The following is a 9,463-nucleotide window of genomic DNA, read 5'->3' as shown; positions in this document are numbered from 1 at the left end:
ATGAACTCCGTATGTATTTCAGCCATACATGGACTAGTACCGATAACTAGCCGCATATAGTCAGAACCCAGCGGTTGCGTGACGTCACCAGAGAAGCTGAGCAGTGGTTCATGATCTTGGAGTAGTTTTCTGTTCCGCTTAAGGTTGTTGTAACAACCATTGAATATGACGTTGACAGCGGATCCGCTATCAACCAGGATTCTTCCCACTGACATTTTGCCGAGAATGGCGTCGATCAAGAAAGGATCGTCATGGGGCAGATGTACTCCGCATTCCTCCTCCTCTGAGAAGGTGATAGGCTCCCAACCAGACTTCGGGAGTTTGGCGGATCTTTCGTAGCGGATGTTGCAGACTTCCTTTGGGTGATTAGCTCGCGCATAACGCTTTGTTGCCCTGTGGGACATGTTGGTGATTGGAGCACCTCCGTCAATGGTGTTGATGCGGCCCAAGGGTTCAATGTCAGCGATCACAGGTGGTGGTTGGCGCACCTTGAATTGCTCCATCTTGCCATCAGGGTACAAGGTCTCAATGGCCGTTTTGAGAGCGTTGCAGCTGTTGGTATTGTGACCGCTGTCCTCATGGTATTTGCACCACCTACCGGTGTTTCTTGGCTTTCCTGTTTTTGGGTATCTTCCCGGGGGTGGTGGTGGAATCTGATCTTTGCACTGATTGTATATTTCTTCATACGAGGCCGTGAGGACTGTAAATACTGCATACCGCTGGGAAAACTCCGTATGTTTGTTGCGGTTATCCCCATGGGATGGGCGGTTTCCCTTGTAGTGTTGGTCCTTCTGTCGCTTGTTCTGGTACTGGCCTTGCTGCCACTCCCTTTTTTTATCAGTTGGTGGTGAATTGGAAGTTTTGTTAGCGGTCGCCTGCTGACTGGAGGAGGGTTGTGTCGACTTTGCTAGTGTTGCTGGTGGCGGTAGGGTTTCTCCATATGTGATGAATTCTGCTTGGTCATGAATGACCGCCTCACTCATGAGGTGGTCGTATACCGCATTTGGATGATTGTAGTTGAGGTGATAAAGGAATGGCCCTTTGAGGAGTCCCTGCTTAAAAGCCGCCGAAGCCATTGTTTTATCAAGATCACGGCATTGAGATGCTGCCGCCCGCCACCTTGTGACGAATGCCTTCAGTGTTTCCACCGTACCCTGCTTGACGTTGAACAGTTGGCTTGTATTGTGGTGCCCGGCGGACAGTAGGATGAACCGAGAAAGGAAAGCGTGTGACAATGCCTGGAATGAGTCAATGGATCCCGGCGGGCATTCGAAGAACCAATTCATTGCCTCATTGTCCAGCGTTTCGCTGAACAAGTGGCACAGGGTGGCGTCATCAAACCCCTTGTTGTTGGTGACCTTCTTGAAGGTGTCCATATGGACGAAGGGGTCAGTCTTACCGCTGTAATGTGACATTTTTGGAGTCTTTGCGTACGCCGGTCTGACAGCTAGCAAAATTGCAGCATTAAATGGTCCTGGCCTGGACCCGAAAAGTGGATTTGAAATTGGCGCTGGGGTGCCTGATTCCGCCTGGATTAACCTTTGTTCCAACTGCTGCATTCTTTCCAGTATTTGAGCGGTTGCATCGCCGGCAGGGCCTAGCCGGGTACTCCGCTGAACTGATCCTTGCCTGGGAGCGGGTGGGTTTCCCTCGGTTCTTGCCCTAGGTCTCGAGCGGTGGGTGTGCAGTGATGACTCTGCCTCCTGTTCCAACATTAACTGGGGCGCGAGGGGCGGCCCCATTCCCGCTAGTTCTGGTGGGCGCAGCGGGACCTGCATATGCACGACTGGTGCTGGCACCAATGCTCCTGTACCAGGTCGGCTGTGCCTGGTGCTTCATGATTGCTCGCTTCGTGCCGGGTTGGCGGTTGCTTCCAGTGTTCTCTTTAGCTCGTCAAATCGTGACACAAGTGTGGCCACTTGCTTTTGGGCCTCAGCCTTTTCTTTGCGTTCTTGTTCACGCTCTGTAGATACCTCTACTAGTATGACTAGTTTGCTATCTCACCAAGCATAAGTAACACCCTCTTTGGGACACCCACAAGCCATGGTGAGGCCCAACCGAGACATGCATCTTGTAGCCCTATGTTCAAGCTACGCTACGGTATCCGGAAGTCGCAAATCCGTCGCCGGGAAGCCACCTTCCCGGCCTCGCCAAGTTGCCTCCACAATATGCTTTTCTAGACTAGAATAGTAACTTTGAGTCCCACATCTAAGAAAATGTAAATGAGGAAGCCTCCTTCCCCTATAAAAGGAGACTCCTTCCCACTTACTCGACATCCCATTACATCTCTTGTAATCTTGTTAGGCTGCAAGGCTCGACACACTAGTACACATTCAAGTGGACGTAGTTTCCTGCTAAGGCGGGAAGCGAACCACTATACATCTTGTGTCAATCTCTCTATCTCTCTCTTTCTCATTCTTTATGCTAACTAGAGATCCTACAGATCACTAACGTTAACATTGGCGCCGTTTGTGGGAAGCCAACAAAGGCTTCGTCACTTACCATTGAGTTAAGTCATCTTAACCGAGCTCAAAATAATTTCTTTCTTTTGAGTTATATAATTATTCTTAGCGGCAACTTGTACCTCCGGCCAAACCCCCGTCGAACAAGTCCGGTCAATGCCCGGCGGGGCCGGTCAACGCTGACCAACTCTGGTCAACTTCGGTCAAATGCTAGTCAACAGTTGATAGGGCAAGTCACAGCCCAACTCAGAGGTCAACGGTGACCTACAAAAAATTTTGGCGCTAACTACTCTGGACACCCAATAAACTTCTCTGGGCACCCAGGCACCAAACTGCAATCATCATCAGCAGCTCCGCTCCGCCAGCCCAGCCTAGAGGCAGCATGCCAGCGCCCATTGCCAGCACGCCAGCGGCAAGCGCCGGCATCAGTGCCTTCCCGGCACCATCCTCCGTTGGACATCCTCCAGTGGACAACCTCAGCCACCACCGGACATCCTCTGCTGGACATCCTCCAGTGGGCATCATCCGCCACCGCCGGACATCCTCCAGTGGACATCCTTCGCTGGACATCCTCCAGTGGACATCCTTCGCTGGACATCCTCTAGTGGGCATCATCCGCCGGACATCCTCTAGTGGGCATCATCCGCCGGACATCCTCCGCCACCGCCGGACGTCCTCCGCTGGCCATTCTCCCCTGGACACCTCCCGCTGGACATCCTTCGCTGGACACCCTCCGCTGGCCATCCACGACTGGATGCACCCTCCGCTGACCATCCTCCACTGGACACCCTCCACACCCTCTGCTGGCCATCCGCTGCTGGACATCCACCGCTGGACATCCAACTCCAACTCGCTCCAAATCGGTATGAGATAAGTAACTTTATCTCACTACATGCTCTTTTAATTTGAGCTATTGCCATGCCATGCTTTCATAACTTTTGAGCATGCCTACAACAGTATGTAGATTTGGCAACGCCTTCTAGGCCTTACATGCTAGATATGCCATGCCTCACATATCGATCTCAATTATCTCTAAGCATGTTTACAACAATACAAAATGCTAGTAGCAACTTCATGCTATACACGTATGCCATGCTCTTATTTTAATTGCAACGCAATTAAATAAATATGGGTCACTCAAACAAAATTTTATTACTTGCTCTATTTGTTTGTCATGTTTCATACAAGTACAAACTTTACGAGTCTGTGGTTACCGCCAGGCGGTAAGGCAACGACCCATAATGACAATGACCGCTACGCGGCATTGCAGTCAAGTTTCTCCTCCGAGAAATAGTAAAGGGACTAGTTAACACAGCCTACGGCAGCCATTGATCCGGCAGTTAACCCCGACACTTGGGTACCAAAGATTGGGCTCGCTACCCAACACCCTCTGCTCCGTGCAGCTCCCCCTCAACAAATAATTTACCGACCATCCGGAGGTCCGTCGTGGCTGGGGAGTGGGGGACTCCCTGGCGGGCCTAGCAGGGGCCCACCCGAAAGGGCAAAAGCGTTCGCTCCAACCAATTCTAGATGGACGACGCACTCGCACTAATTATGCTTGATATACGGCACAAAGCTACGCTTTGGTATCAACCCGCGAGAACACCCTCCTTGACTGGGGACTTCGGGGACTTGTACATACAGCCCAACATAATTAGTAACGGTCAAGCTCATGCCTCAAGGTATCACCTTCGAGCTACCCGTTAAAGCCTCAGCGGCATCCTCGACCTCTCACGCTCTCGCCGCAGTGGTACCGCCGAGATGTCATGCTCTCGGCTCAGCGGCATCTTCGAGCTCTCACGCTCTCGCCGCAGCGGTACCGCCGAGATGTCATGCTCACGCCTTCCCGGCACCCTTGAGCTTCCGCTTACGAGCTTTCTGCTCGCGCCTTCGCGACACCCTTGAGCTTCCGCTCACGACTTCGCGGCACCCTTGAGCTTCCGCTCACGAGCTCTTACCGCTCACGCCTTCGCGGCACCCTTGAGCTTCCGCTCACGAGCTTACCGCTCACGCCTTCGGGCCACCCTTGAGCTTCCGCTCACGAGCTTTCCGCTCACGAGCTTACCGCTCATGCCTTCCCGGCAACCCCGAGCTTCCCGCTCATGCCTTCCCGGCACCCCCGAGCTTCAACTCATGCCTTCCCGGCAACCCCGAGCTTCCCGCTCATGCCTTCCCAGCAAACCCCAAGCTTCCCGCTCATGCCTTCCCGGCAAACCCCGAGCTTCCCGCTCATGCCTTCCCGGCAAACCCCGAGCTTCCCGCTCATGCCTTCCCGGCACCCCCGAGCTCCCGCTTATGCCTTCCCGGCAACCCCCGAGCTTCCGCTCATGCCTTCCCGGCACCCCCGAGCTCCCGCTCATGCCTTCCCGGCAACCCCCGAGCTCCCGCTCATGCCTTCTCGGCACCCCCGAGCTCACCGCTCATGCCTTCCCGGCAACCCTCGAGCTTCGGCTCACGAGCTCCCGCTCATGCCTCCCCGGCACCCCCGAGCTTGCCGCTCATGCCTTCCCGGCAATCCTTGAGCTTTACACTCATGTCTACTCGACACACTACACGTTAATGGAACATTTAATTTTTCTACCATTTGTCGTTTACCGATTGCGACAAATCAAATTCTTTTCGCGTTCCATTAATACGAGCGACAACCAAACAAACACAACCGTACGCGCGGTCATCGTTCATGAGTTACAAATGCATACCTTCGCGGCTCTCATGCAACTTGCATCTCGCGAGCATAACCCCGTCAAACTTGACCTCGTTCGTCTCCTTGCGCGCGTCACGCATTTATCATATGCAATTCATTTGCTCACACAACCATACGCGCACTATTACGTTCATATATGCCAACGCATATCAATGCAACCCACATTTGTAGCCCAATGCAACGAGCATTCTACATATGCCTGTTTTTTGTCTTTGTTGTGCAGGTTTACAAGTCCCTTCTTGCTTACGGAGTTCGGGGACTTGTAGGGGCTCCGTGCCGCCCGGTTACTTATGCTTGATGGCTTCATGATTATAACTCCCCAACCAAGAAGCTCCTCTTACTTGGGGACTTCGGGAACTTGTAGATACCTCTACTAGTAAGATTAGTTTGCTATCTCACCAAGCATAAGTAACACCCTCTTTGGGACACCCACAAGCCATGGTGAGGCCCAACCGAGACATGCATCTTGTAGCCCTATGTTCAAGCTACGCTACGGTATCCGGAAGTCGCAAATCTGTCGCCGGGAAGCCACCTTCCCGGCCTCGCCAAGTTGCCTCCACAATATGCTTTTCTAGACTAGAATAGTAACTTTGAGTCCCACATCTAAGAAAATGTAAATGAGGAAGCCTCCTTCCCCTATAAAAGGAGACTCCTTCCCACTTACTCGACATCCCATTACATCTCTTGTAATCTTGTTAGGCTGCAAGGCTCGACACACTAGTACACATTCAAGTGGACGTAGTTTCCCGCTAAGGCGGGAAGCGAACCACTATACATCTTGTGTCAATCTCTCTCTCTCTCTCTCTCTCTCTCTCTCTCTCTCTCTCTCTCTCTCTCTCTCTCTCTCATTCTTTATGCTAACTAGAGATCCTACAGATCACTAACGTTAACACGCTCTCTGTTTGCCTTGTGAAGATCCGCCAGTGCCAGTTCATATAGAGAGGCGAGGTCTTGCCCTGGCGGGCGGCTGCTACTTGGGTTTGTCTCACCGCCGGGGTTTACCGGGTGGTGAATAGCGCGCGGTTGATGCCTACCGCTAGGTTGGTGGGTTGGGGAATGGCGGACTGATCTGCCTGTTCTTCAGCGTTTCCCCCGCTATCGTTAGTCATGGTGGTTGTGGTGGGATGACCTTTTGTTCAAGAGCTTCCCACAGACGGCGCCAATGTTAATGCTCAAAGTCCGGCGGTAGCCGATCTTTCGTTTAATGCAGGTCCGTTGGGCGGACCGCTACTCTGAGGATTTGATGGCCTCCGCTAGCTGTCACACGAGAGACAGGGCGTCAGAGGGAGACCGCGTTGGGCGGTCTTCACTTCTCCGATGCCTAAGTCAGTCAATGCATGTAGGCAGCATAACAATAAATAAGTAGTAAAATGTGTAATTAATGAGGAGAGAGGAGAGAACCTTTTATAGGTGAGGAGAAGGTTGATCTTCTTCTTTTTTTCGATGTGGGACTGATGTGCTTCGATACCCAGCGTCTGGAGCTTCTGATGCTACCTTGGCGCGGCGCGTCTGCTGTGATCTAGGGGCGATCCCGGGCTTGGGCGGTAGCCCGCCTGGCTGTGTCTCCGCAGGTCACCCCCTTGGTGAGAGTCGGTACCTCTGGCGGTCCAATAAGCGTGGCTCATTATAGCTAATTATGCTTGCAAACGTACATGTAGGTACACTAGTAAATCCAGAAATCCATAAAGCTTTCGCAATATCTCACGAGAAAAATAAGTATATTCCAATGACGTGGCCCCGCACGCCAAAATATTCTCAAAATCATAAGTTATGTTTGGCAAACGGGCCTCTAAGCACGAGCACGGCACGAGCCCGGCACGCTTAAAAGCGGCCCGGCAAGGCACAAGCCCGTTAGTGGCCCGGCACGACCCGAGCACGTTAGAATAACGGGTCGGGCTGGGCCTAAAAATATTGGCCCATTGGCCCGGCCCGAGCACGACATATTATGGGCCTGCCCGTTACAAACACAAAATTTCATTTTAAAAAAAATATATTAAAAAACTACAATGATGAGATTTGAATATGAGACAATTTTTATTTAAAATCTCATGACAATTCCACCAATGCTTTCTTTTATATTGTCAAAATAATGAAACAAAACACTATATCCTTGTTTTGACATAAGTATTTTTTCTAAATGTTAAATATATGTTTATTAATAAAGACTAATCTCATAATAATACAACTATAGATTGAAGGAAATAATAATAGATATTAAATCTTCATTATATTAATAAAGATTAATCTCACAATAATATACTAAAAACAATATATTTTGAGTTTTTTTTTTCTTTCTTTCTTATAGTGGAATATAAAAATTATTAGAAATCTAATCTTAAAAAGCTAAGATTAAGAAAAACGTTGTAGAACTTAATTTATTTTAATTTTCTAAATAGTTAAATAAAATTAATTTTTATTTATTCAAATTAAGATTTTAAAATCGTGCTTTATAATGGGTAGGCACGAGCATGGCCCGTTATTGATCCGGCACGAGCACGGCCCGCCACAATATGGGCTCGGGCCATGGGCCGGGTTGGGCTTAATGTTTAAGTAAATGGGCCGGCCCAAGCCCGGCACGAAGCACGACTAGGCCCGCTTAAAATGGGCCAAGTAGGGCCGGGCCGGCCCGTTTGCCACCTCTAATCATAACAAATAAGCGAGAAATAATATATATAAATAATTTTCTTGAAAATCTCACTTCCGATATTAATCCAGAAAACTCCACATCGACTAATAAAGTATAATATAAATTTCTGGAATTCTTCTCGAAAAATATTCTTTGATAAATCACATAAATCACAAATTTAAAATCGAGCGTAGCAAACTTCCGGGAGCTTCTATTCATACCTCCAAAATATGGTATTTTGACCTCCCTACTAAATAGACCTCCAACTTACTTTTACAAATAACTAATTTGCTATCTACACCTCTAATTTTCCTATACTACCCATCGTCCAATAAAATCAATAAAAACCTTTTTTTTTTTTTTTTTTAGATTCTATTCATACTTTCAAAAATCAGTAGTTGGATCTTCTTCAGTTTTTGAAGATTTGGAATTGCAACAATTTTTTTTTTTTTGGAAGTTCATCCTCCATATACGAGTAACAGAGGTACTACAAATATGTTTTCCAAGTATTATTTTCATTGTATTTAGTTGTCCCTAAACTGATTCACTCCTAATTATTTCCATAGCAACTTGAAATGAACATGCATGGTCCTTTTGTTTTAGATATGTATGGAATAGTGGAGGGAATTACAATAATCAACCATGAGTCTAGTGCATTCTCCATAGATTTATATTAGAGGGTCGAATTTTTCATCATATCTATAGAATAGTTCCACATAAAATTTCTCTGCACTGATGATGTGCGGGAAGATCTTGTGGAAAACTACCCATTGCTGTGTTTATCATATAAACGTGCTGGAGTACTGCCTTTTGTCACCGCTTGTTCACATGTTTGATTGCTTTCAGAATGAGTAGGGCTTCATCAACTGAGGTGTCTTTGTATTTCCCATTTTCTCTCCTTTTATTTTTTATTTTTTTTATAGCGCAGTGATAGATCTTGTAAATTGTCAGCTGTGTGAGCAAGGAAGTCTATCACTTTACAAGGACAAAGTCAAATTCAGAAAATTCTGACTATTTGGAGATATATAATTTAGGGTTTATATTGGAGGAGAAAATTTTTCCTAAGTTGAAGACTATTACTGTTCGTAGAGATAAGAAGAGTTTTTCTTTTTTCCCTTATTTGTGTCTTTATTAGTAATTTGACATGAGTTGACAAAGTCAACTATTACTTGGAAAAAATGAGAGGTCTAAATACCAATTTTGGAGGTATGAATAGAAGCTCCATTTCAAAAATCCAAACGATATAACAAATAAATATTTAGATCCAATTAATATGCTCGATAATTTAAAACAATAATTTGAATCACAATTCCATTTCCCAAATCATAATCGAAATAGAAAAATCAATTTCCAAAGATCATCAATTCAAGTAAATCCAAGAGATAAATTGATATCAAATTCCAAAATTAAATTATATGCTCAAAATATAACGTGATAAATTAAATAAAGCATTAATTCAAGAAAATAAATGCATGCATCAACATTTAAAACAAAAGTCCACTCACAGTATACGGCTAAGCTTACCGTTAATTCGAAGTTTCCCCCTGTGGTTCCTCCTCACGTCCTGTATAATATAACGCTCGTAAATAAATACTTACAGGATGAAAATCTAAATTTACGATAATTATATGTCGAAATTCTAAACGTTTCCCTTAACCTCAACTCCTTCAA

Source organism: Rosa chinensis, chromosome 1 (genome assembly GCF_002994745.2).
Source record: "Rosa chinensis cultivar Old Blush chromosome 1, RchiOBHm-V2, whole genome shotgun sequence".
NCBI classification, from domain to species: Eukaryota; Viridiplantae; Streptophyta; class Magnoliopsida; order Rosales; family Rosaceae; genus Rosa; species Rosa chinensis.
Note: the sequence above shows the minus strand (reverse complement) of the source record.